General features: G+C 45.6%; 1 protein-coding gene across 20 annotated transcripts in view; it reads right to left on the bottom strand.

Annotated features, from left to right (window-relative positions):
* Nucleotides 1-26,295, bottom strand: part of LHFPL2 (LHFPL tetraspan subfamily member 2) — a 178,926-nt gene that overhangs the window by 48,167 nt on the left and 104,464 nt on the right. For 4 of the 20 annotated variants that reach the window (XR_012130462.1, XR_012130452.1, XR_012130457.1 and 1 more), the window contains one exon: nt 23,691-23,743. The exons of the other annotated variants lie outside the window; for them this stretch is intronic. The gene's annotated coding sequence lies outside the window, so the exon portion shown is untranslated. The remainder of the gene's footprint in view (nt 1-23,690; nt 23,744-26,295) is intronic. 20 annotated transcript variants of the gene reach the window in all.

Genomic DNA, 26,295 nt, shown 5'->3' with positions numbered 1-26,295 from the left:
CCACGCACGGGGAGCTGTCCAAGGGCCAGGGTCGAAGGTGTGGGGCTAGACTGGCTCCCTCGTCTCATTGTCTTTTTTTTTTTTTTTCTGGAGTGGGGGAATCTAATTCTAACCTTTCATTTCTAGTTCCAGGGTGTCTCTCATTCTTGGAAACACAGAGCAGTCTCCACTCCAGTCTTTGGGCTAACAGCTAAAAAGAGGCCCCTCTGTTCTTAGCTTCAGAGATGGACCCTGCAATTAAAGAACACTTACTCAGTTCTGCAATCTGTGGTCACAAAAAGCATCCTTCCTTTCTTAGATACTTTCACTTCTTGTTCTAGACAAGTAAAATGCTTGATCATGAAGAAATTCACAGCCATATGCCAGAGGACATGATAGAAAACAAAGTTTTAATAATTTTAAAGTATTTATATGTTAGTTTCTTACATATATCAAGAAAGATGCCAACTAATTAACAAATGCATCTGAGTATGAATTCTCCAGCTAGAGAAGCCAATGACATGAGAGATTCCTTTTTTAAGTGCTTCAGTTTTTAGGCAGGAGTCAAAAGTCATATTTCTTTTATTTCAAAACATGAACCATATGAAACCGTCCTCTAAAATTAGAGCTTCCTACTGTTTATTCTCTGTTCCTTGCAGAATTACTAAAGTCAAGCAGTGCAATTCTCTCATCAATTATAAATGTTCCTGGAGGGCTGATTTTCATCCATCCAGGGGCACTTATTTCTGATAAGTATTCTTATTAATGATCTAGTAAGATGTCTTGTTTTGTTATGCTCAATCAAATGATTCAAATAATGTTTAAAAATTCAACACTCCAAACCTAATAGCCTGTTGATAAAGCTGCTGGACTGACATTAATTTAAAGTGATTTTCAATCTTACTTGGCATTATCAGTGAGATAATAGATGGATTAAAACATTTTTTTCTTTTAAATTTTAGTCCCAATGCTGTCAAAGGCAGTATTTTACCAAAACTGAGTAAGAGTGATATAATTAAGATGATAATCACAGGTAGTCAAAGGCCAGGGATGAGAGGTGCTGGAAAGACACATGAGCTGGCGGTCAACCAGGTACATCCTACACTGGCAGGCAGGCTGGCAGAAGAGCTGCGTCAGAAGCAGGAACAGCACACACACATCTCAGTTTCACTCCTCCTAACTTCCTGACCTTTGTTCCAAACTGCCCCTTGGCGGAGGTGGCCATACATAAAACAGGGCTAACAGGTGCTAGGCCTCTGGGATACATGTAAACATGCAGGTGGGGTGATTAGCCGGCAAATTAGCTTCGCACACACAGAAACACTTCCCACCCCTGCCAGGGAACTATGCCCAGTGCCTCACAGGACAGAAGCAATGAACTTCTCAGGAAAGGGGTAAAGTGAAACTGCACCTGCTCAGCAAAAATAGCTCTTATTTTCCCAGGACCCAGTGTATTTGCTTTCTTGATTTTCCTGTTTTCATCTTGTTAATAAACCTCACCCCTCTTTGAAAGTCATTTTCACTGAGTATCTGCTAACATGAAAGCAGGTAAAAAAGAGACTCATGTTGCCAGCTTCCCAAACTAGAGAATTCATATTCACAGGCATTTGATGATCCTTGTTCACTAGAGATTAGCAACAGCCCACTTCTACTGGCCTGAGCACTGAAGCTGTAAAGAGGGCAGGCAAAGTGGGTGCCCTCTAGCACCTAACAGCATGTTCCAGATCCGACTGTCCAAGGCGTGTAGAACAGTGTACTGACTGGGTAATGGTGGATGGGGAGCATGGGCGGGAAGAAGACACAAAGATACACTCACTGCTGTCAAGAAACTGTCATCAAAGCCAGAATCAGGAAACACACAGACATAAAGCACACGGAGGCCACGGAGCCACTGAGGAGCATGACTTGCTCCTGGGAACTCAGTGTGCTGGGGCGGGGCAGTACTGGAGTCTTGAGGAAACCACAATAAGGTTTTTTCAGGAATACAGTGACTGGGAAGTACATTGATGATTAGCTAGTTCAAATGGGAGCATTGCAGTTAGGATAAAAAAACAAGGTTGGGGTTTCCTCCTTTTGTTGGATGATCCTGAATAGTTGCATAAAACCATTTGTTAGAAGGCTGAAGGGGCTGCATCATGCTGACACTGCTTATGTTCTGAGCAAAATGGAAGTGGCTGATAAACCTCATGATTTTTGGTGTATGTGAGTAAAAATGATGGCTAAAGGGCTGAAAGATATTTAATCCTGCCATATCTGCTAACTATTGGGTATGATGAATTTTTAAACAGAGCATGAAAATTAATCTTATGTTCTAACAGCCCCGCTTACTTATTCAAATTCACTTATTAACTAACAGGATTATTTGTGAACTTTGTATAATGATTTCAAGGAACTAGCATGACCTTCAAGGAAATCTGACTTTCTGATCCAAATCCTATCAAGAAAGCAGCACACTGGGTTTAGGCATTTTTAAGAGACCCATATGCTCCATTTGCGATCAAGCCTAGTGGTTTTCGGAAGCTGGGGGTGGCCCTGCAGATCTGCCTTGCCCCCATCTGCTTCTGCCCCAGGGCACAGTATCTTCCGGTCCTGAAGCACGGCGGCAAGCAGAACTTATCATTCAAAGCAGCAGCTTGTACTTGAGTGAATAAGTATATATTATATTTTGCTCAGGAAAATATAAGTGACCACAAGAGGGGAAGAGTTTATGAGTGTAAAGTGTGATCCCAAAAAGGAATTTCTAACTCTTTCTGCGCTCTGTCCCTTCCCACGAAATTCTAAGCTCCTGACCATGTGGGAAAGTTTCAGGAGAGGAAGAAAGGGGACCTCGGTGGATGTGACTGAGAAAACTACGAGCTTTACATCTTCTGTAAGCCATTTCATTTCATTGGGTACTATGGGTACCCCCATTTCCTCATCAGAAAGAAAGAAAAGCTGAAGCAGCCTGGCTGGTAGCGACCATTTCTCAGAAGCCATATAGCCAAATCCAGGAACCAAGTGGTGAGCTGATCTCATTTCTGAGGGTGAAGGGCAGACCATGTTCATATACCATCAACAGTCACTCTTTAAGTCTGTTCATGTGTCTGGGTCTGAGCCAGTGCTGGGACACCAAAATGACAGTGCCCCGTCCTCAAAGGGGTCACAGGCTAGTGAGACAACTGGTAAGTCAGCAGGTGCGCACTGAGCTGCTGGTGCCAGTAAACAGTGAGGAAACAGTAAAGGGCGAGGGGTGCAGTGTCCCGCCTGGAGGCAAAGAAGCGCCCAGGAAAGTGCTGAGCACAGGCCCTGCTCAGACAGCACTGCCCTGTGAGGCAGGAGGGGCCAGGCCAGGAATGCAGCAGGAGAGGGAAACAGGAGCCACCCTGTGAGGGGGTGGATGTGTAAAGTTTGGGACTTGGAACTTAGCCATATGCAATTATGAGGGGCCCTAAGAATATTTTTAGCATAAAGGCGACAAAATCAGATTTGCATTTGAGAAAAATAATCTCTAGGATACTTGTGAGGATCAGGCAGACGATGGGGGAAATAAACCTGCCATGAGTGAGCATCCCTGCAGACACACACCAGTCCCGGCAGGGAGCCAGACATCTCCAGGGCTGTTCAAAGGGGGCAGCCCTGGCCTCCCGCACTGCTGCCAAGGAGCCAGGCAGAGCCCTGCTGTCCATGGGGTGGTCCAGGAAGGAAAGAGGGCACCCCTGGAGGGCCAAGGCCAGTTAGGAAACCCTTGCTGTGGCCCAGGGGGACGGGGCCCGCACTACTGCAGCGAGGGGGGCAGGTTTAACAACTGTTTGGGAGCAGCAGTAAATGAGGCGACTGATGGACTATGGAGTGTGTGGGGAAGAGGCAGCAGGACAACCCCTGATTTCTGTACAACTGCTTGAATGCTCCATTTCCCAGAATCACAATATGGGGGGAAGGTCAGTGGGGCAAGATCCTGAGTCTAGACCAGATCAGGAAGAACAGCAGGTCTCTGTGGATGTCCATCAGGCACCCAGGGGACATGGGAACTCCCAGAGTAAGGGGTGCAGGGATATAAATGGGGTCCCTGAGGATGCTATAGACTAAGTAGGGGGCCCAGGATGTCCCGTGGGGGTCCGAGAAAACTGCCGAAGAGGAGAGGCCAAGGGGGGAGAACAAGGAGACTACATGTCCTGAAGTTAAGGTGCAGAGAGACTGGAGGAGGTGGCGTGGTCAGCAGTGACCAGCCGCCGACGCTGCTGCTCATGGACTACAGAACATTTTATCCTAAAAAGCAGTAAGATTGCTGAGCAGGAACTAAAGCCGGTCTCATGGTGGTCAGCATACACTTGACGATGTCGCCCACTGCATGTTAGCTACATCCTCAATTCTCTGGCCCCAGGCATTTCATTAAAAGAAAAAGTTCCAAGGAGGACTTTATCTGAGGAGTTATTACAATAAATAGGCAGTGGGCACAAGGTCAAGATGAGTAAGACCACGGACAATACAGAGCCGTAAATGCTGCTGGAGGGAAGGAAGTGAAGCGGACAATGCACAGATGTCTACATTATCACTGCCAAGAGTTCAGACAAACAGGAAGACCTTAAATTTCTCCAACTAGGAGCGCTCGGTTTTGCCCGATGAGCAGAGGGGCTGAGCACACGACTGGAACACAAAAACAGAAGGCTGTGATTAAGGCTGCAAGAACTATCGCACAGAACCTACATGCAGCCTCCCTGGCACAGAAACTCGAGCCTGGCTTAGCCTGCGCCCAGACCATGCTCCTTCACCTGTGGTCCCTTCCCTGGCCCGTGGGGTTTGGGGGTGTATGGGCTGTGAAGCCATATGATCTGCAGCCATTCATGGGATCAAACAAGGTCAAGATACCAAATTTCAGAATTTAAAAATTTCATGCTGACATCTAGCAGAGAATTTATGTGTATGAAGCCTTTAAGTGGGACTCAAAGAAAAAATGTCTGGCATAATTACCCAAATGACACACACTGTTTCAATAACCGTATCACAGAGGTACAGGAACTGTTAGAAATCCTCTGCACTTTTAGGAATTTGAGGAAATACTTTTTCTTTGCAAAAAGTTACATATTTTTCTCCCTATTGAGTAATTTTGAAATAATTTTTTAAAACTATGCAAACAAGGAATATTTCTTGAAATCACAAAAATTTCAGAACATCACTTGGAAGGTACTCCTTAACTGTTACCCATAAATGCTTGCTACATCCAGATGTAACAGGGTTTCTCAGCCTCAGCATTCAGGGCCAAACAATTCTTCATTCTGAGGGCCTGGCCAGAAAGCTGTACGATGTTTAGCAGCAGCCCCAGCGCCCTCCCACTATATACCAATAGCACTTACCCAGTTGTGACAATAAAAAAGTCTTCAAAAAACGGCAGATGCCCCTGGGGGACAATTCTGCTCTAGATGGTTAAGGCACTGGACTAGACAGAAATGGGGTTTGAATTCTGGCAGAATAAATCTGGGCAAATGATAACCTCCCCGTGCCTCAGTTTCCCTGGCTGTAAAATGGGCATAATGCTGCCCACCTCATAGGCTTGATATGAAGATTAAATGAGAAGATATAATGCAAAATGCTTTGCACAGAGCCTGGCACATAGTGAGGATTTAGTAAACGGTAGCAGTAATTATGGTTAAAGAAGAGAGTTGTACAGTATATATAGGGTTTGGTACTATGTGCAGTTTCAGGCAGCCACTGGGAGTCTTGGAATGCATCCCTGTGGGTAAGAGTGGATTATTGTATATGAAATGTCTGGAATAGGATATGATGCCTCTTTGTTTGAGGTAAATAAAATGTTCTGGAATTAAAAAAAAAAAAAGTAATGGATGATACTAAAAATAAAGGCTTTGCAACTAGTAGATAAATAAATCCTGGAATCTAATGCATAGTACAGTAATTACAGACAACAAAATTGTATGATCAACATTAAACTTGCTAAGAGACAAGATCTTAATTGTTCCCATCACTGGAGGAAATGAAAACTATGTGATATGTAAAGGTGTTAGCTAACACTACAATTACAGTAATATTGCAATCATATCAAATCAATATGTTATATATCTTAAACTTACACAATGTTATATGTAAATATAGCTCCAAAAAATAAAAGTTACTCTACTAAGTAAAAGAAATCAAGACTATTATAGCTGATGTAGTTGAATATTTATCTCTGAGCTTCCTGGCAGCAAAGTCAAAAAAGTGAAGACGGGTTGAAAGAATGCCACATGTGTGTTTGGAAACTTATTTTCTAATGTTAAATTCTAAGAATATTTTATTTGGATCTGTATCCAAGGAATATTAGAGAACTTAGTGGACTTTTCTTTCAATGGTAATACCAGTGAAAATGCAGTGGTACTTTTCATAGAGATTTCTTATTCTTATTCTTTGATAAAATCAAGGATGTATGATAATGTATCCATTTAAGGCATTTTCTGTGAAAAGCACAGCTAATGTGGCTCAGGCATATAACTAACTTTGGGAATAGAGTTAGAAAATGTATAGGAATGAATGGGACTGTTTCTTTCTACTATTTTTCTCTAGTACCACCTCTGTCTTCTAAATTTTTTTTTTAGGAGATAAAAATTTATGATTTGTTTTAGCTTTACTGAGGCATAATTTACAACCAATAAAATTTATACTTTGTAAAAAAAAAAAAAAAAAAAAAAAGAAGTGAGTTGTAGACCCATGACCTTGGAAGACATAACTGAGCAGCTCATCTGTTTGGCCTCAGGTGAAGACAAACTGCCCCTACAGCTCATGCCCGAACAATCTGCACAGGGATGCATCTGGCTAGTATGCTAGAGGCACAACCACTGAGTGATACTAACCTTGGTAGAAATCAAGGTGCTTCAAGCTCTTTTGGGATAGAAGGGGGTTAGGAATAAAAGGAAAAGATGAAATGGAAAAATTGCTGTAGACCAAAGAAAAATATTATGACACAAAGATGATAGGGTGAAAATTCACACCTTTTAAAAACTCCTTGGGCCACAAATGAGAATAAAGATATATTTAAGCTGGTCACCAGAGAGGAAGCAATCAGCTGTAAGCTGATGTGGCAAGGAGGCAGAGTAACCTGGGCAAATGTCAAAGAAGCAGGAAGATGTGAGCACTGGAGACTCTGAGGCCAAGAGCCATCGGGCAGCTTGTTATGTCAACAGAGCTGAGTCTGCAGAAGAGGGTGGCCAAGCCACCCAGGCCTCCCCAGTGTCTGCCGAGGAGGGCATTAGGAGCCTCAGACCAGGATCTGGTCCCCAGCGGGCCTGGCGGGAGCCTGCATGCTCAGTGGGAAGCCGTGCCTGCTGGAAGAAGCCCGTGCAGCCACCAGCCAGCCTCAGCAGCCCCTGGCCGGCCTCCCCTACCTCCCGTGCCAGGCCATGAGGCCCTGCCTTTCCCGCTCAGCCCCATGTTGACTGTACTTCCCGAGCGACTGGTTTCAGATGGAGTGATCGGAACACAAGCACTGTGAGTCCATCCAAGACTTCTTGGGTTTGGAAATAGTCAGTGACTTTATCCGGTAGCTGAAGTATGAAATGCGCTGTTTAAGACAGTCATCTGACCCCCAGAGACTGCAATTCCTAATTAGCTGTTCAAAACTACAACCAAATCTTTTTGAGAGAAAGCCTAGAAATATTAGTCAAATACCTTCTTCTCTTTTTTCTGACCCTTTTTACTTGTATGTCAGTAACATGCAGTAGCCTCTTATGTCATTCAAATGCACCATATTTTTCTTTTCTCATTAAAGCTAAATAAATGACTCTATAGTAGTAGGCTTGCGCCCAACACTGAAGGCTGCACACACTAACTTTCAACAATGTGCCCACACAACTATAATCTTTTGAGTGCAAGTCTTGTCCACACAAAAACCCAGTGGAGGGGAGTAATTTACCCTGATATGCTAAAATGCTGTTGTCATCTCAATGCACTCAAAGAACCCAATGAGGAAAACAAGACAACCCTCCATTCTTTCCTGAAGGAAGGCCACACCGTCCTCCATTTGACCCCAATATCAAATCAAAGGCGTCGCATGGCATTTATATTCCAGGGTAATTTTCACAAGACAAAAACTTCTACAGCACAGCTTAGCAAGTGAAATATTGAAAAACAGGCAACAAATATTTAGTTGACTTAAAATATCTTAAACCATTTTGAGAAACTCCAGAATTAATTTGGGAAACATTTATGCTGCTTGCAGGAGAACCCGAGTCCCCAGCCAGGGCTTTGTCAAATCACCATTTCCACAGCTGGTTCCCGCCGGTGTTCTTCTCCCGCCTGGGCTGGGAGGACTAACACGGACCAAACATTTTGGAGACAGGAAAACAAACCTGCTCAGTTACTGTGTTTTTATTCACTTCTGTCTGGATCAGGAAGCAAGACTCTGAAGATCAAGCTTTGGGGAAGATAGTAATGCTAATTTTCTTTTTTTTCCCCAAAAGTTCAAATGAGAAGTCATCAAGATTTCAGAAGTGAAGAAGTCTAACAAATGGCAATAAAACTTTTGAGACTAACTCTTGGGGGACACAGTCCACCCTGACTACTTGGGACAATTTTTAATCCAAAAACATCAGAAATTTGTATCAACTTCCGGTCCCATTATTTCACCTGACTCTTTTCTTTTGTGTTTGCAAACTTTATATGCAAAGTCCCTGCCTAAAAACAGAGCTAGATGGCTAAGTTTTTTATACTTCTAGGGAAGTCAAAGGTAGGATTTTATATTTTACTTCATTTACATGGAAACAAGGGAAAAAGAGATGGCAAAATTTCCAAATTTCATTGTTACAATAGTTTTTGGTCCCCTCAAAATGGAAACTGAAAAATGTCATTCACCTGGAAAAACCCACTCTCTCCCCACGCCTCCCCACCGCTTGTTTATTCAGACGGATGATGTTTATTGAAGTGCCTGAATACGAATGTGAAGTCAGCATCGCTTCCAGTGCTGAGGCCTGACGAGAGGAAACCATCAGTCTCTGTTCTCTGTTCCTCTTGTTGCTAAGTTCTGATATCCCTCTTCAGTTTGTGAACTTCACAACTGCCAGGACATTTTGCTGATTTCAATTGATCTCCAAACCACAGTCATCTGTCTAAAGTTGGGTCTCTTTAGGGTAACTGTGCTCCCAGAAACAAAAAATCCTGACACATTTAAACCAATGCATTTCGTGTGGGTATTTCAACACAGAACTGTATCTGCCATAGGCTTCTTCTGAGTTTTAACCCAACTACAAAACAGACACCACGACCTAACTCAACCCTGTATGCACACTCTCTACTGTGTACTCACAGACTGTCTTTAACTGGCATCTTGTCAACTCATTGCTGTGTGAGCATCTGTCACAGAATGTGTTCGTGCACAAGAACCAACTGCAATGGTGCCATTTGTAGGCCTTACCAAAGTGGCGGGCCCTGGTCTAACTGTGTCCCGTGCATGCACTGCTGCTGACCTCCCTCCCGGCTTTCATAGAGATGCTATTCTCTTGTTCTGTAGATGGGGAAATTGAGGTAGAGTTCATTTAAGTGAATCAATAAATACAGAGCATTCCCTCCACCATCCAAGACACAGTTTCACATTCAAAAGATGCTAACAAATACTGACAACCAAGATACTTCTATTTTAACCAGTCCACTGTTAAAAATTTTGGAGAGCTGCTCCTTAAAAATTCATTCTTCAACTAGACACAGACAACCAAATGTTAACTGGCAGAACCCTGTCACAGGCAAGCAGTCTCATACCTTAACATCAAAAGTTTATGCATATCAACACCTGGAATCCTAAAGCAGATGTTTTCCTAAGAACTGAAAAGCACTTTTCCTGGTGACCTCATTTTACTGTCACAGCACTCTTGTGAAAGGCTGAAAAGAACCGAGCAAGTGTAGCTCTTTAGCCTGAAGCATGAAGCCGCAGACTGCCTCTGTGAAGTGTGCTGCAGTCTGTGGGCAGCGGCGCTGAGCGTAGGATGGAGCAGGGCCATGATGCAAGGCTGGACGGGAGCTGCCTGATAAAACACTCACAGCTTTAAAAACAGAAAGTATTACACGAGGAGACAGATAAAAGGATTTGTGAAACAAATCACTGAATTTTTGAAATGCTATCAAGTCTCAAAAAGGGAAATCATCCGACAGATTCAATCATGAATTTGTGCAATATAAGAATTTATAAAAGCATCAGGGTATGAATCAGAGCCACAAGACATTTTTTTCAACATCCTCATAACAATCAGCTTTGTGATTGTAGCAACTCTTCTAAAAGCACTTGTCTTTTTAAGTACCAACTCGTTTAATAATTTGTAAAAATAATTTATGAATCTACCTGAAGATTAAATTTCTGGAAACTGGAAGAAGGAAGGGGAAAAAACTAAACTGAACCAGGTCCAACACTAGTAGAGTAGGTTGTTGGAATGATATTTTGTCTATACCAGAAACATTACCAAAAAGGGAGATGATTCTTTCTGCTGATACCAATTCAAGAATAAGATCTACTAGGCACTTTATTTTTAGTGTAATTACTCAAGGGCACTCTGATTCATAACTAAACACCATCTGTAGAATGTTTCTAGAATTATAAATAATTTTGTCATGACATTTAAAATGAGCTTCTCTGAATGCCAGGTGATTGTTAAAAGTTACCAAAAATTCTAAATTCCCTAATAATCAAATTATATCATTAGAATTTAAAAATTTCAAATTAACTATTTTTGGTTTCACACACACATGGCTTAGTCTACTATTGTTTCTCCAATACTCCTTCTTGTAAGAGGTCATTACCACTAAGGTCCACAGGAAACCAAGCAGACCATAAACGTTCAACCTGAGAGGTATGTCTATACATGAAGTGGGGATCTGGAGAGCTTAACTCTGATACAATGTCTTCATTAATTCCTCTCCCAATAAGGGCCCATCATTCAGTGAGATCATTTCCCCTGAGTTCTATAGCAACTGATAAGATATTCTGAGTCAGTAGTTCTTTCTAGAAGTTCCAACCTCTGTGGTTGTTGATTGTACCTATTGGCTCAGACATTATTAATCACTTTCACAACACAGACCGCAAACTGACCCCAAGACTCTGTTCACACAGACTCATCCTTGGTCACCAACTGCTCCTTCACTCGCCTGAGAATCATACGTGCAGATACGAAGATGCTACTTCAGGTTTACTCCCAAAGGGCTGGGGTTGTTTCCGAGTAGTTATTGAGTAGTAGGAAAATGCCCTCACAGCCCTGTCCAGCCATGGTGTTCCCTCAACCACAGGTTTACTCATTTTTCAACCAGTAATGAGCAGGGATTTGGGTAGGCAATGGGTCATGTTTCCTTGGCAGAGGCTGCTAGGTTCCTGCCCAATAGCCATCCATTCTCCTCCACTTTGCTGAGAGAACCTAGGGCCAGGACTGGGGTGAGGAGAGCAAGGCATTCACCTCGAGCACAAAATTTAAGGGGATGCCAAACATTGATTTATCATGATAAATATTATTTTCATATGCAATAATGTAAAAAAAACATTAATTAAAAAATCTACAGTGAGCAAAATAGCAAAATTCTGAATAAAGAACAGATCAACATTACTAGCTTTTACTTTTGCTTCAGGCTCCAATTATGGCCTTAAAATATCACTTAGCTTGAATGCTGAGTTTTTTGGCACCCCCTTCAATACCAAAGGTGAGTACCTTACCGGGTTCATCTTTTACATGGCCCTGGAAAAACCTCTACCTTATATGGGGGTAGCAATGTGGCCAGCTGAAAAAGAAATCTACATTTCCCAACGTCCTTTGCAGATGGAGTGGCTGATGAGATTTAAGTGGACAAGATGCAGGAAAGTTTTCAGGCAAGTTATAAAAAGGACCTGGCTCACCAAAAACAAACAAACAAACAAAAAACTAGTTAAGTATGTGAGGTGACTGGTATTTCATTAACTCAATGGTGGGAATCCTTTTACAATGTATGGGTTTATCAAATCTTCACATCCTAACCTTAAATATAATTTTGTCAACTATACCTCAATAAAGTTGAAAAAAAACCAAGGGGCATGACCCAGCTTTGACACTGGCCTTTCTCCTGTTGGGGAATGTGACCAGGAAGGCTCTCATGCGACTCAGAGGAAGAGCAGTCCTATGCTAGTGACAGTGGAGCAGAAAGAGGCAGAGCTAGGGTCCCTGTCAGCATCATGAAGCTAACATCCTGGGGAGCTGACCTCAGGATTCTTTATGACATGAAAACAACAAAACTCCTATTTGTTAAAGCATGTAGGTGAGTCTCAGTTAACTGGCAAGTCCAGCTCTTACCTGAGAAACCAGAAATATTTTAAAGAAAAAAAAAAAGCTGAACACAATGATAAAACTATCACATTTAAATGGGGTGTTCTGGAGAGATACCATCACCATCTCCAATACCTCTTTCCATCTTATTAACCAAAACACCGCTGTTTCCACCTGAATGATTCTACTGTCAGTTTACTATTATGAAATCCATTTCATTCGCCCTCCAAAAGTATATAGACAAAAACCAGGGAAGGACATGGATTGGAAACATTTCCCCCTGGTGGTGAGCAGGGGCTCAGGTGAAAGGCTGATGGCGCTCTTGCTGGCCATGCACTGACAAGTAGACACCCCGAGTCAAGCCACTGGTGCCACCTGAGCTCTGCTGGTGCAGACCAGGCAGTGCGTATACTGACTTCGGACACTCACCTCCCAGTTTCTCCCTTATCAAGTCCACTTACATCCTGAGCAACAGGGTCCAGTAAACCGAAATCCCTGGGTTCTTTGGGACATCAGGGAATCATTGCTCAACTGCAGGAAAATTAACTTAAGTCTAGCCCAGTGCAGTCATCTTTTCAAAAACAAAGATTTTAGGAGACATCTTTCACACTTTGGTATCACTCTGTCACAAAAGAGTAACACCTCTATAGGAAGATATCCTGGGAACTCTGAACAATAAGCCTTAACTATTGAGTATTAAATAAATGAAGGTTTGTTCCATTACATATGATAGTAATTCAAACCACATGAACAAAGTGTTACCCGGTGACATTCCTTAGAAGACGTGTGACAAATACATATGAGAGTAAATCAGAGTGAACAATAACAAGCTTGAGTTTCTAAATGTACTGTTAACACTGTAGAGTAGGGGGTGGAAGGGTGGGCTGCCATGGGAAAGCTAAAAAGCATAACTTGTCTATCTCCTTCAACAAAGGAAATAGGGTGAAAAGCCCTCTCTGGCTAGAAAGATGTCAGTGCTTGAACTAAGGGCTCATATTCCAAGGTCAGAGCCCCCTTTTCAGCAGAAGAAAAGAAAATAAAGTGTCATTTACCTTTCTCCTTGCTTGTATGGGTTGTAAAGTAATATGCCATGTGCCAAAAACCTCATCTGCAGGATCAGCTCTAAAAAGAGGGAAAGAACTCTGCCAAGCATTTATCAACACCTAAAATTGTTTCTTTTCATTCCCAGAACTAAAGCTGTTTTATTAAAATCTGAGGTCCACCACTCCCGTCCAAACTTGCAGGCACTGCCTCACATTTGAAGCCATTGCTCTAAGGAAGAAAGGCACAAATGCCCAAGATGCTACTAGAACAATGAGAGAGTGAAGGTCCCGAGCCTCCCCAGGCCTACGGGGGTGCAGACCCCGCGGCTCCACCGAGAGCCTCGGCAGGGCGGCCTCCCCAGCCTCACAGGATGGCGCATGTGGCATCCTAGGAGGGAGAAGCTGGCAGCGGTGGCCAAACCTTCACGAGGTGCTGGATGCTGGTGGAGGAGAAGGGAGAGGAGGACTGTGGTGCCAGTCACCATGCCCCAGAAGGGTACAAGCAGGGGCTCTCAGAGACCACAGACTGGGCTTCATAATACCCTGGAGTCCCTCCTAGAGGGAAGGCAGGCGGGCACCTCAGGGGCCTAAGGCTGAAAGGACAGGCTTGGGCAGCTTCCTGGGCCTGGACCCCACAGTGTGCTTGGGGCCAAAGAGCAGCAGGAAGTCAGTGGGATGCTGGGAGCCACACTGGTGCAGAAAAAGGAGCACTGGCCTGGGAGTCCAGCAGCCTGCTGGTCTTCCAGCACTGCCTCGTTCCTATGTCTCTCTGGATGGTTTGCTTTGCTCTTCCAGGGCCTCCGCGGGCTCCTCCATGAATGAATGAGGTCCTTAGAAGGCAAGTTGTCCAGGCACCGTCACAGCCCTAACACCCATGACTCACTGATTGCCTGTCCTCATGCCTCACTCATCCCTGGTGCTGATTCACTCACCCTATGACTGCTGCGTTTTCTTTCCTGATCATCCTTCAGATTCAAAGCAAAATAGGAACACAAAGGCAGAACTCCAGATGTGGGAGCAATCTTCCCTATTTCCTGTGATACTGAAGCAGCTGCAGATCCTGGGCCTAAGCTTTGGCCCCCAGGGCTCATCTGAGCCCAGGGCCTCCCCTGCCCAGGCAGGCCTTTCCCACCCCCATCCGCTCTGGCACAACTCATGGTTCTTGCTAACCCACAATGGGGGAGGTAGAGGCTGGACCAAGGCCCAGGGATTTCACTTAGGGAAACACTGCCAAAATCACACAGTCACCTACTTCACTTTAGATTTTCAAAATTTAGAATATTTATTCCTTGCCCTGGACTTTAAGACAGTGGCAAAAACTTAAAAGCTGTAATGGCATTTTGTTTCAAGTTGAACAAGGTTGCTGGAATATAGGAAGAAAAACTACGAACTGCTTAGGAGTAAAAGGAAATAGAACCTTTTTGTAGGGTCTGAGTGCTGCTGCCCATTACGTTTTAGATCTATGCATCCCAAAAACAGAAATGTGGCTTCAGCTGACTCCTGGAACATACCCCAGGGTGAGACACAAAGGGGCCATGTTGCCAGAGAAGGTGGTCTCGCCAAGGAGTCACAGGACACCTCTGAACTGGAGCATGGCCGTTGCCTCCAAACGCATGGGGGCCCTGGCCTCACGTTCAGCTCAGCCTGAGCAGGTCACCACAGGGGAAACAGAGAAACGGTCTTCCAAAAGCCACCTCTGGTACAGAGACACTGTTCACATCCCCGTCCCTGCTCCTGCTGTCTCATCTCCCTGCTGCTCCCCAAAGGAGAGGGGACTGTCCACACGACCAGAGTGAGGGGGAAGAATCAAGAGGAGCAAAGACCAAGGCCCCCTTCCCTACCAGAGCTACCCAGACCAGCACGGCCAGCGGGGCAGAGGGAAACTCTACCCACAGGGGCTCCTCCCAGCCCGATTCTGCCTGTAGCTCCTACCCCTCAACTCTGCTGATGCCTTCCAGGCCCCGAGCCCCCTGCGTAGGAAGTAGGGGAGGCCTACTTCTGCTGCCCTGCCAAGGCTTGGGGTGTCTGTGGAACTCCCATACACTAACCACAGACTGTAGGCCAGGGACTCCATTAGTATGTTACCTCTTCTGTAGGGGCAGGCAGGCTGTAGGCTCCTCCATAGACCTGCTTACACCATTTCCACATGACAATGGGCTCTGGAGTCTGATGCTAACTGATAACAATCTCTGGAATACGATCCAAATCTCCAGCTAGAGCCTGCCAGACTCAGAGTTTTAATAATCCAACTGTTCTTACCCTTGGAAGGGACTTAGGCATTCTCCTCCAGGGAAGCGGGAACCAACCAAAGGACCCTGAGGAGTTGCCCACTGGGCTCCTTCTACAAAGGTCACCCAGTCACAGCTCTGCGGCCAGACTTCACCACAGTTTCTGAGGAGCGCAGGACAAGGAAGAGCCAAGTCACAGCTGAAGCTGCCCAGCCACCAAACGTGATCACATGGAGAGCGGGGCAGCCTGCAGCTGCACTCCGCACAAGCTCTGGGGGGGGCATGAAGGGCGCCAGCATCAAGTGGAACTCGGCCATGGCCCCTGCAAACAGTCAGTGCCTCTATTGTCCAGATACAACCAGCCAGCCAGACCCCCAGCAAAAAGACCATCTCCCCCATCCCCATCCGAGGAAGTCTTTCAAGGAGACACAGGAATGCAGTTTTCTCCATGCCTCTGGAAGAAACCTCAACAGCTTGTAGAGTTAGCACAGCTTTTGCCACATCTCTTTCAACTGCGGCCTGTCATACTCTGTCTCCAAGAGGCTGGGTAAGAACCTGGCCTCTCAAACAATGGTTGTATTACCCCCACAGAGCAACTACTTACATCCTCATGGAAGTTTTAAAATCATCAAAATGGCTTTCACCTCACACCTGTAATGTCTGGGCTGTTCTTTTGCCCTTACAGTTTTGGTAAAGCCCACTACATTATTTTAAGAGTCCCAGATACACATCAACTAGCAGAAGGCTGTGTTTCTGGATTAGTCATTCCATCAGTCGGCCCAGCCATATGCATTTTTATAAGCAAAACTATAATACATGACACTTGCAGTCTTGTTGTCATATGAAAGTGTCACCACCACATCTATGCAAGGAATGATGACAATCATGTCAGGATGATGACATGAGAGGCAGCTGTCAAAGCACTTGCCTTTTTTTAGCTTAGGCCAAACACAAGATAAAAATGAATTGGGTAATGCCCCTGTGTGTGTGCCTTCACCCTTCCTCAGAGTCCTAAGCTCGCGGTGGACTCTAAGCCTTAGTCCCACAAAGTGGGGTCCCTGGACCAGCTGCATCGCCGTCGCCTGGGAGCTTATTAGAACTGTAGACTCTCAGACCCCAGCCAGACCTCCTGCAGAACCTGCATTCAACATTCACAGGCACAGTAAAGGGTCAGAAACACAGCTCTAAGGTCTTCCTCCTCCTCCCCCCTTCCCCCACCAGCCCCTACACACACATAGACTTTGGCCTCAGATCTAAGCTCAGGCCCCACTCCCTGGAGGCCACTGAAGCTTTCACCAAGGGGCCCAGCTGGCTGGCATTCCACCCACCTGGCGGTACCCTTCCCAGCTGGCCTCCTACATTGTCCTGTCTGGGATGGTTATATATGTGCAAGGTGTTTTGCCCCCCAAAAATGTTTATTCATGAGGAAAAAGATCTATTTTTAGGTGTCAACTGCCGGCCCATCCTGGCTCACCCAATCCCTTTACTCCCACTTGCCCAATTAGAAAGATCATATTGTTTCCTAGCATGCAATTCCAGGGCACTGCATACAGGCAGGGGGCCTGGCGAGGGTTCCAAGAACAGCTCTTAGTGAATGGAAACAAGATGATTTCTGCTCAAAGCAATTTCCTCAGCACCCACCCTTTCTTCCCACCCCATGCTGAAGGGACGCCAAGGCCACGTGGAAGTAACAGAACACCAACATAAGCAAGATGTATTTTTTACCCTCAAAATTCAGCAGAAAGGAAAGAAGGGAGATCCAATCAGTTCACTCTCCTTTTATCCCACCCAAATTGAAATCTTAATAGTTTAATCCCAATTTCCCAGATGAAAGAGAGATTAATCCAAGTTTTTCTTACATGGAGCAGTGTTATAAAAGGAAGGTTATAAAATTCAAATGCTTCTCAAGCTCTGCCTTTTCAAGGGGACCCTGTCAATGACATTAACACACAAATTACCTTACTGTCTTATACTACAGGGCTGGCAAATATGCCAGGCATTTCCCTTTGCTTTGCTCACAGGAGGTGTCACTAATTCATCACGATGATCTTCCCCGTTGAGCCTAGGTAATGCCTCAGAATCCTCCTCAGCAGAGCCCCTGCAGCATCTCACACCCTGTCCCGACACTCCTGAATAGGATGTACATTTGAACAGGTCCCCAAGTGATTCTCATGCACACAGAAGTCTGAGACGCACTGGCATGAGCCATACCCAACAACGGTCCATAGTGATGTGCGCTTGCCCACTTGTCTTGCCAATGGGTTTCAGCCGCGAGCAAATTCATTATGGATTCAATGGACCGAAAAATGACAGTAGAACGTTCTTGGGGTAAAAGGTTTATACCCAAGTTTATTCCCATGGTGGCAGGTCAATCACTAGAATGCCCTCAGCCGTAGAGCAAGGCTGCATGCAAGCTGGGCTCTGCCTCTGGGCCTCTCTGCGCCCCCCCGCCCCCAGCCATCTCAGCCTCTGTCCTCGGCGCTGCCACCACTCCAGGCTCTGCTCTGCTCTCCTGCAGCCTTGCAGCCGTGCCATCGTGTCACACAAAGCACTGGGCAGAGCTCTTTATATAAAGTCAATAACAATGTATTGCCCACAAGTGTGTAGTGAGCTAGCCGACCAGGGCCAGGTGAGATGGCCCTAAGAAACTTCACTTTATCCACACCACTGCACATGTGTGGGCAGTATGTTATTACTGTCATTTTTCCATTGTCATTTTTCAGTCTCATGGAATCAAAAGTGAACTTGCCCAGGGCTGAAACCCCCATCACCTTGGACTACCCCACTCCCCAGAGAACTGCATAGCTTTCAGACGCTCTGTACTGTCACTCAGGTAGGGAATGAGGGGCTGCAGCCTCTGGGGGTTGGTTCCCAGGCAGGCTGTGCGCATCAGTGTCCAAGGATGTAGGCTGGTGCGATGGAGACCTAAAACCACAAAACCACACTTGGTATTTTCCTCACCTCACAAGTTCACAAACCAGCCAGACTTTTTGCTTGCTTTTTTTTTTTTTTTTTAGTTATTAGCATTTCCATATGCCTTCCTTTGAAGTTAATAAGATATATTTTTAATTCCATTCCAACCCACACAAATATTTCCCTTCTCTGATCTCACATCGTACTTGATAGGACCACACAGTTCAGCATCAATGTTCTCAGTATTTCACATAATCATATGACTTCAGAAAAGCTCTAAGTGGCTTTAAAGTGATTAGCACAGCATGTGGCAAACAGAAGGTGTTTTTAAAAGTACACACACATACACACACACACACACACACACACACACCCAAGTTTTCTTCTTTCAGACAAAAGAGGCCTTTGTTTTACACCAGTAAAGTGCTAAGCAATGTAACAAACATAATACATGCCATGCCTCACGATATGCCCCTTGTGTACTGAGACATGTTTCATGTTAACTAAACTATGAAATGGAACCCTTCCAGTTTTCTTTGGTAATGTTTTAACTGCACACTGCATAATAAATGAAAAGGGATTGAATTAGGTCACTGTCTTGTTTGTTTCCTTAAGAAGGGACTGCTGATGATCCCTAGGCTGCAGATTTTATCTGCCAACGCTGCAAAATTGACGGAAGAAACATGATGGGTCTTTCCAAAAACAATGGTTCTCGTGCAAGTTCCTTCTTTCAGTTTGAAAATATCAGTCACTGATTTCAACAGACTCCTGGCCTTGGCCTCAGCTCTCCTTTTTAGGAACCATAAGGGTCTCTTATTCACAGCCTGTAGAATGCAGAGGGCCAGGTGGTCACCAGCAGGAACTGGCTGGGAAGAGAACTATATTGCTCATTTTTAGTCTCCCTGAAATGAGGAAAGTAGAGGTGTTTGGGATCACTCCTAGCACCTGTGGTCCCTGGCATTTATTCAAGCCTCCTGGCACCGCCACTGATCCACAGCCAGTTTTGACTCCTAAGTGGCACATTAAAGCAGCTACAAAATTCACTATTTCAGTAGCAGCCCTGGACACCAGTGCCTCAGACAATGGTCTTATTGAAGCAGCTCTCTGGAGCTCATGTGGAATGACCTGTTTGTCTGAACAAACCACACAGCCCTACTGGGCAGCTGCTACCTTGCTCTGGGGACATGGAGAGTTGTCACCCCACACTCTTGGCCTTTAGCTACAGGAAACTCCAATGATGTCTGTGACTCCCTGTGCCTTTGATGAGAGAACAATCTGACCTCTAGCATTGCCAGTACTCTGAGCAGTGCCTGAGGCCTCTATGAGGGAAAAGGGCATGAATAACAGCATTAATAACAAAGAAATAGAAAATCCTTTACCTTCCACTGAGAGGAAGCATGTCCCTTAAGTAACTGCTTGACATATCATCAGTGAGTCACCTCACCTCCCCAACCATCCATCACCCCCCACTTCACCCCAGACCTGTATGGCACTTGCTCTCAGGACAGGCTCTGAAACAGCCGATGTGAAAGAAGTGGTATGACAGGACCTCCCAGCTGTTGGTGGTAAATGTGATGGGGAGGAAACACATGGAGAACCAGAGGGAGGGGGAGAAAGGGGGGTGAGCATCCCCCAGTATTCACTGATAAACATGAGCACACTGACCAGAGGCCAAAGTACTTCTGAGCGCTCCCTTTGAAGTGTCTCGCCCACTCCTGGATTTCCTGAGAACAGCCGTGAGACGTGGGAGCCTGTTGAAGAGCTCGTATTTCAAATACGTCTGCTGCTTATAGAAGCCATTTCCCATTTACTGTGTGTGGAGGACACAAAGGCCTGTGGCCTGTCACATCTCCATGGGGCTCATGGCCGGGCCAGTCACAGAGTCCTCAGGAAAGAAGGCAGAGGTCTTTGCATAAACTCTCGCCGTGTGACCAGCCTGGCACCTGGTACATCAGTTACTGAAACAGATCCTGGCCTTCTGGTGACTGGGGATGAAGTAACACTGAAAAAGGGGTTGAAACATAAAAAAATAAAGCCATACAATAATACTGGGCTGCAGAACCCCACAGAAGAGAACTCTCGGTTCAGACCTGCATCTCAGGAAAAGGGCAACAATTAAAGCAGCCACTGAGTACCTGCATACCTACTCAGATGGGCCAGTCATTAGCTCTGCCACTCAGCCTACAGACGGCAAAAGCCAGAACCACTGAGGTTAAGTTAAATTAAACAAACCATCTCCATTTTTAAAGTGTAGTTCTATAGTAGAAATAACATTAGAATGCTTCAAGTTGGTATTATGACAAGGACCCACTTTAAGAGGGAAGCCATTTGTCATTCTAGAATCCTTAAGTTACAGAAATTTAATAGCTTTGTGACCTTTGGATTTTTTGTTCTTAACAAAACTTCAGTAGTTTAAAGTTTTGTCCAACTACCTCCACACCCTTCAGAATAAACTCTCCAGCATTGTATGATGGCTCAGATTTGCCATCAGGAACAGAAGTTAGCAATCCTGAGGGGCCCACCTTACCCCAGCGCACGCTTTCTGCAGTAAGGTCCCTTGGGAGGCTCACGTTTTTGAACGGGGCACCACTCTGGCCCCACCAGGATGATGGGCACACACACACCCTTCCATGGGCTGCCAATCCCCTTGCCTGTGTCCCTCTGTGGGATGTGCCGGCAAAGGGCGCCTGTGGATGGCTTCCCGGGACCCCCAGGAACCACCCTGCTGCAGCCACTGTGTCCGGGGAGGCCCTGAACACGACTCCACCTTTCCCGATGCTCTCAGAGCTCCAGCCAGGGATGCCTACGTGTGCCCACCTCCAGGCTGTTGTCTCCTTACCCTCGTCTCCACAGTCCACCTCCCAGTGTCCTTCAAGGTCTAGCTCAAAATGCCGCCTCTGCCATAGAAGCTTACCCTTGAGCCTATTTCTCCCACTGTGTGGGGTCTGGTCTTTACCTGTGCCCCTTCAATGGCTTCATACTTTCTACAGTGCAGTGGATTTAACAGCACGTCTTTTCACCCTGACTGGACAGTCCACATACTCCTTGTGCTTCGAATCCTCACCACATCCCCACAGGGCTGCATACTCAAGACCTGCTCGGCAAGCGCCTACAGGAACCTCCCTGCGGGGAGGGCGGTAGGGGTGCCCAGGCCTCCCTGGGGCAAGCACTCAGACGGTGGCTCCCGTCCTTCCTGCTGAGGCTCTCTGAGGTCTCCACCTTCCTCCACTGCCCTCTGAGCAGGCAGAGCACGGCAACCTCATCCCTGAGAGACAGAACTCAGACCCTGGGCCCGGCTCCCAGGTGCAGGGGGATAAGGAACGCAGCCCACAGCTCCGACCTATCTGAGCAGGTTCCAGAAGCACAGGCAGCCCAGAAGGCCAGAAAGGGGGATGGGGGGAGGGAGTGTGCTGAGGAAACTTTTCTTAGCAAGTCACCTTCAGGTACACACAGCAGGAGGCCTGAAGGAGACAGGGAGGTCACCACAGTGACAACTAGGATAAAACATGAGGAGGATCAGGGCAAGACAAAAAGCCACTGTTGTATGTGAACTTCGGGCAGAGGTGACTTCGCAGTGGGGTCTGCCTTGGCCTCTGTCTCTTGCAATTCCAGGCTGGAATGCTGGACGCAGACCCAGGTGACTGAGCCAGGTGGGCCGGGCTGGCTGCCAGAACCCTCACCCTGGCTCTTATGAGCTGCTGAGAGAGGAGCACAGATGATGCGGTGGAACCAGGGTGCAGAGGCCAGAGGGTGCTGAGGAAAATCTCTGACCACCTGCCAGTGCCAGGGCAGCAACAAAAGGGAGATGCTCAGCTTGCCAATGGAGAGTGCCGCAGTTCTCAGCTCCGTGCAGCCCGCTGGGTGGCTCTCCTCCAGGCTCAGCACGCCCCCTTCATGGCACATCCCCAAGCTGGGGAAGCCCCCTGAGGGTAGGGGCCAAGTGGGCTCCCTACTCAATGTCATTTCCTTGTGCAGCATCTGGCGCATGCAGCAGGTGTGGAAGGAGGTCTCAGAGGGTAAAGCAGAGCTCAGTTCTTTGGTTTGAATTGAATTGTTCAAAAGGTAGTCCCTTTTGAACACAGTGTACAAAGGGCAAATCAGCTCTCTGTTCCTGGATTTCTAAAGGAGGGGACAGAGTGACCACACAAAATCTCTAAACCAAAATCAAAAGCTGTTTTCTTAGAGGGCTATCATTTTTATAGGGAAAAATTAGCCAGGAAAACATCAGCTGTGATTTTTGTCACTAGGATGTGTATGTAGGTGTGTTTGAATCCTCGGGCCAGCGATCTGTGCAGACACAGTGAGGATGCATCGCTCTGCTGACTATAGCAGTTTTAAAGCAGCTCATCATGGCGAGGTCAGACCAACTCGGTGGGAAATCAGGCCAATGGCAGAAAAGTGTGCCAGTAAGTCCTGGGCCACTTTCTTGCACACACATCAAATAGAACACAAAAAACAAAAACAACTGAAGTGATGGTTTCAACAGGCATTTATCTGCATTTGAGTCTGCTTTTCAGTAACTGGGTCAGAATTGAAACTTTCTTTTCTAAAAGAAAACCTTCCCTCACCAAAATATGGAATTCATCTGCACTGTAATCCCAAGTGGAGAGCAGGCTCATTTCCTCTTGATCTGTCTTTCACTTACTCCTACTCACTCTTGTTTCTCATGGACAATGAATGGAAACACTCCCCTGTACGAATTCCAACCGCCCTCTTTGAGACAGATGTTCTGGAAACCACTGACAAGCTGCCTTTCCCTGGGAGGCACATCACACACTCCCACAGCCATTCAGGTCCAAACTGTGCAGTTGTCCATGTCCAGCTCTAATATGACCCGTGAGATCTTACGTATCTGTTCAGAGCAGATCAGACAGATACCTATATTTTAACAACTTTTTCTCCATGTTCCCTTTCCCTAACACATTCCTCAACAGGCAGTCACCATATAAGGCCTATTTCAGCAAAGTAATTGTCATCTGCTACAGAATCAATAGTGGGATTTCTCAGGCATGTCTCTGTAAAAATCAAGTATGGTCAAATCCTTTCGTGCAAAGGTTTCTTTCAGGAAGTGTGAAGGAAAACGAACTTTTGTAAGCCAGCAGGGCACTCTTCATAAATTTCTGTGAGGCAAATGAGGCCCTTGTGGCTTGAAAGAGTTATTGCTCAGTACTTCCTAAGCACCCACATACGTTCATGTTTCTCCCTGAGGGCCTCACTTGCTCCATAGGACAATGCACTACAAGCTTTAATCTTGCTTAAAATTGCTGTGATGCATGGAGACAGGTCATTGTAGTCACCTGGATATGCTGTGAAATAACTTCTCAAGCAGTTCCAGCTTTTCCAAATGCACCTATGAAAACAAAACTCAATGCCATTAAGTTCACTCTTCAGGGGACCTACTTTGTTCTAACAGGGTCTACTGACTGGAGAGAAGTGTCAGCAGAACCCAACACACTCGCCCACATAAACGGGCTGTCAGCAAGAATAAGGAATAGGTTCACACTCATTTGGAAGGGCGTGAGAAGAGAGAGACCCGGCCTTTGCTAAGGCCATGGCACAGAGGATGGGTTATAGAAGCTACAGTACAATCTAAGAAAAACATACATGTTTAAAAACTTAAAACCTGTGCAAAGGATATCCCTGTCTGCCTTAGCAATAGGCGTCAAGAGTTCTCGTTCCCACTATGCCAGTACAACTTTGGAGTGACTGCCTGTGAGACATGAAATCCAGGCAAAAACACATTTCCAGAGTTGCACAGGCTTGCTTATTACTAGTACACACTGTTAAAGTTAGACTATTGGCTATTTTCTCTACATTATCTTTTTCTATCAATGAAGATAACACTGAATACCAACTTTATATGGAGTAATCTTTGAGTGGGTGGACTGTGAAGTCATAATTATGACAAGATAGACATTTTTTCAACCTAGGTATCTTTAGGTACTCCACTTACCAAAACCATTAAGAGGAAATAATTACTCATACACACACACACAAATAAAAAAGGGGTTAACAAAAAGAGGCAACATAGAACATTTAAGGACATAAACTCTGGCTAAATGGACTGATTCCCCAGCTCAATCATTTTATCAGCTGTGTGACATTGGGCAAATTAACCCAAGCCTCAGTTGCCCCATGTGTGAAATGGAGATAATAGCAGAGCCTACATTTCCTAGCATGTACCATCTATATGAGGCACAGTGCCGAGCAAATGAAAAGCTCTCATAAGTAGAAGCTTTTATCACGTGATTCTTACTAACCTCAACTTGAGGAAATGTTGGTACTTATGTAAGAACAACACAATCTGGCAGAGTCACCTGTGCATATGACCAGAATTGGCCTCCTGTTCTCATTGCCACTTAGAGGTCACAGTCTGCATGTTTTATTTATATTGACTAAGAGTTTCCTGATGACATAGAGTTACATAGAAACATCTATTTATTTAGTTCTTTGCTTTTTGCTCCTTCCAAATGTCTGTGGATTGATCTATGTGGATCCCAGAAATGTAATCGTTTGTTGCTTGGCTAAAGAGGCCTCTCTGCTTGTTTTTGCTAGAAGTCAGTCCTCCAAACCTGTGGTTTGCAAACTTTCTTTTTGAGCATGCACCACTACTTATCTACAGAATCTGACAAGCAATCCCAGTTGTGTATATGAAACAGATAAAAGCAGAGCTGCAATGATTAAAAAGAGATGACCAAGAGTCACCTTGCCCCAACCCCAAAACCATCACCTCTAGATAGCCCCTAAAATGCCTCTAGGAACTAGCTCTCTGTGGAACACATTCAGAAAAACAGTCAATAAACTGCTCTTCCAGTTGTGATCTCACAGCCTATAAACCTCACATGACCTGAACTTGAGTCTGATTGGTGAACCTCTGCTTTTCATCTCCTAGCTTCATCAGTAACAACAAAGTCAGAGGCCCACAAAAGTACGGTCCCTTGCTTACTAAACATTCCTAACATGGCTGTGGTCTGTAGAGATACACAGACCCTTATTTTCTGATTTACTGACTGTACAGAGTTACATCAACCCTGCAAGAGATGCCCTAGGACCCCAGTGTTAACATCCCTATGCCACCCAGTACGTACGATATATGGTATCATTATTATTGGCTTCCAGAGGACCATGTTCCAGTTACAGTTTTTTGCACCCACCAAGTCACGATTAATCCAATCTAGCAGCTCAAAAGAATTTTCAGTGAAAATGCCATTTCATGGTAGAATATACACTCCTACCATACTTGTGAAGAACCAGCAGAGTCTCCACATACGGAAAATGTTACAGGGACAAAAAATTAGAAATTCAGAGTAGTGGAATCAGAATAGTGAAGCAGATGGACAAAGTCTTCACTTCAGAATGCACAGAGACGAGGAAGCAGGCCCTCCTCCTCCGTTTAATTGCTCGTTAAACATCTGTGTAGGGGAAGTATGACAAAGATTTAACTGTGGGGAGCAAGAGGTAAAGGGGGGCTTGTTCAGGGTGGTCTGAGGGAGACCAGCCAGGAGGGATGGGGTTGGAGCCAACCAACAAGAGATCCCAACCCATAGTGAGGAAAATATTTCCTCCACAGAAAAAGCTACTCCATCTCCCCAGGGAGTGGCTGGAAGACTCCCAGCCTGAGTCATTCGGAAACAGATTTTACCAAGCACTCCAGAGTGTCCCATGGGGAGGAGGCGGCTTCATGACCAAGCGGGTCTCTTCCAGCTCCAACTCCCATAATTCCCAGAACCTTCCACTTCTTTCCAAATCACTGTGGCTAGTGTGGCTGTAGCATGACTGTCACATCCTCCAGTCTGAGCATTTTAAGGCCTGGGTGTAGCTACTGACGTGGCTCTGCCAGAGGCCTCCCAGCTTCCGGGCAAACAGGTCCCCTGGTTGTGGGACACTGAGAAGATGGCAGAT

This window comes from Manis javanica, chromosome 1 (assembly GCF_040802235.1).
Source record: "Manis javanica isolate MJ-LG chromosome 1, MJ_LKY, whole genome shotgun sequence".
Taxonomy (NCBI): Eukaryota; Metazoa; Chordata; class Mammalia; order Pholidota; family Manidae; genus Manis; species Manis javanica.
This window is presented reverse-complemented; position numbering and strand designations above follow the sequence as displayed.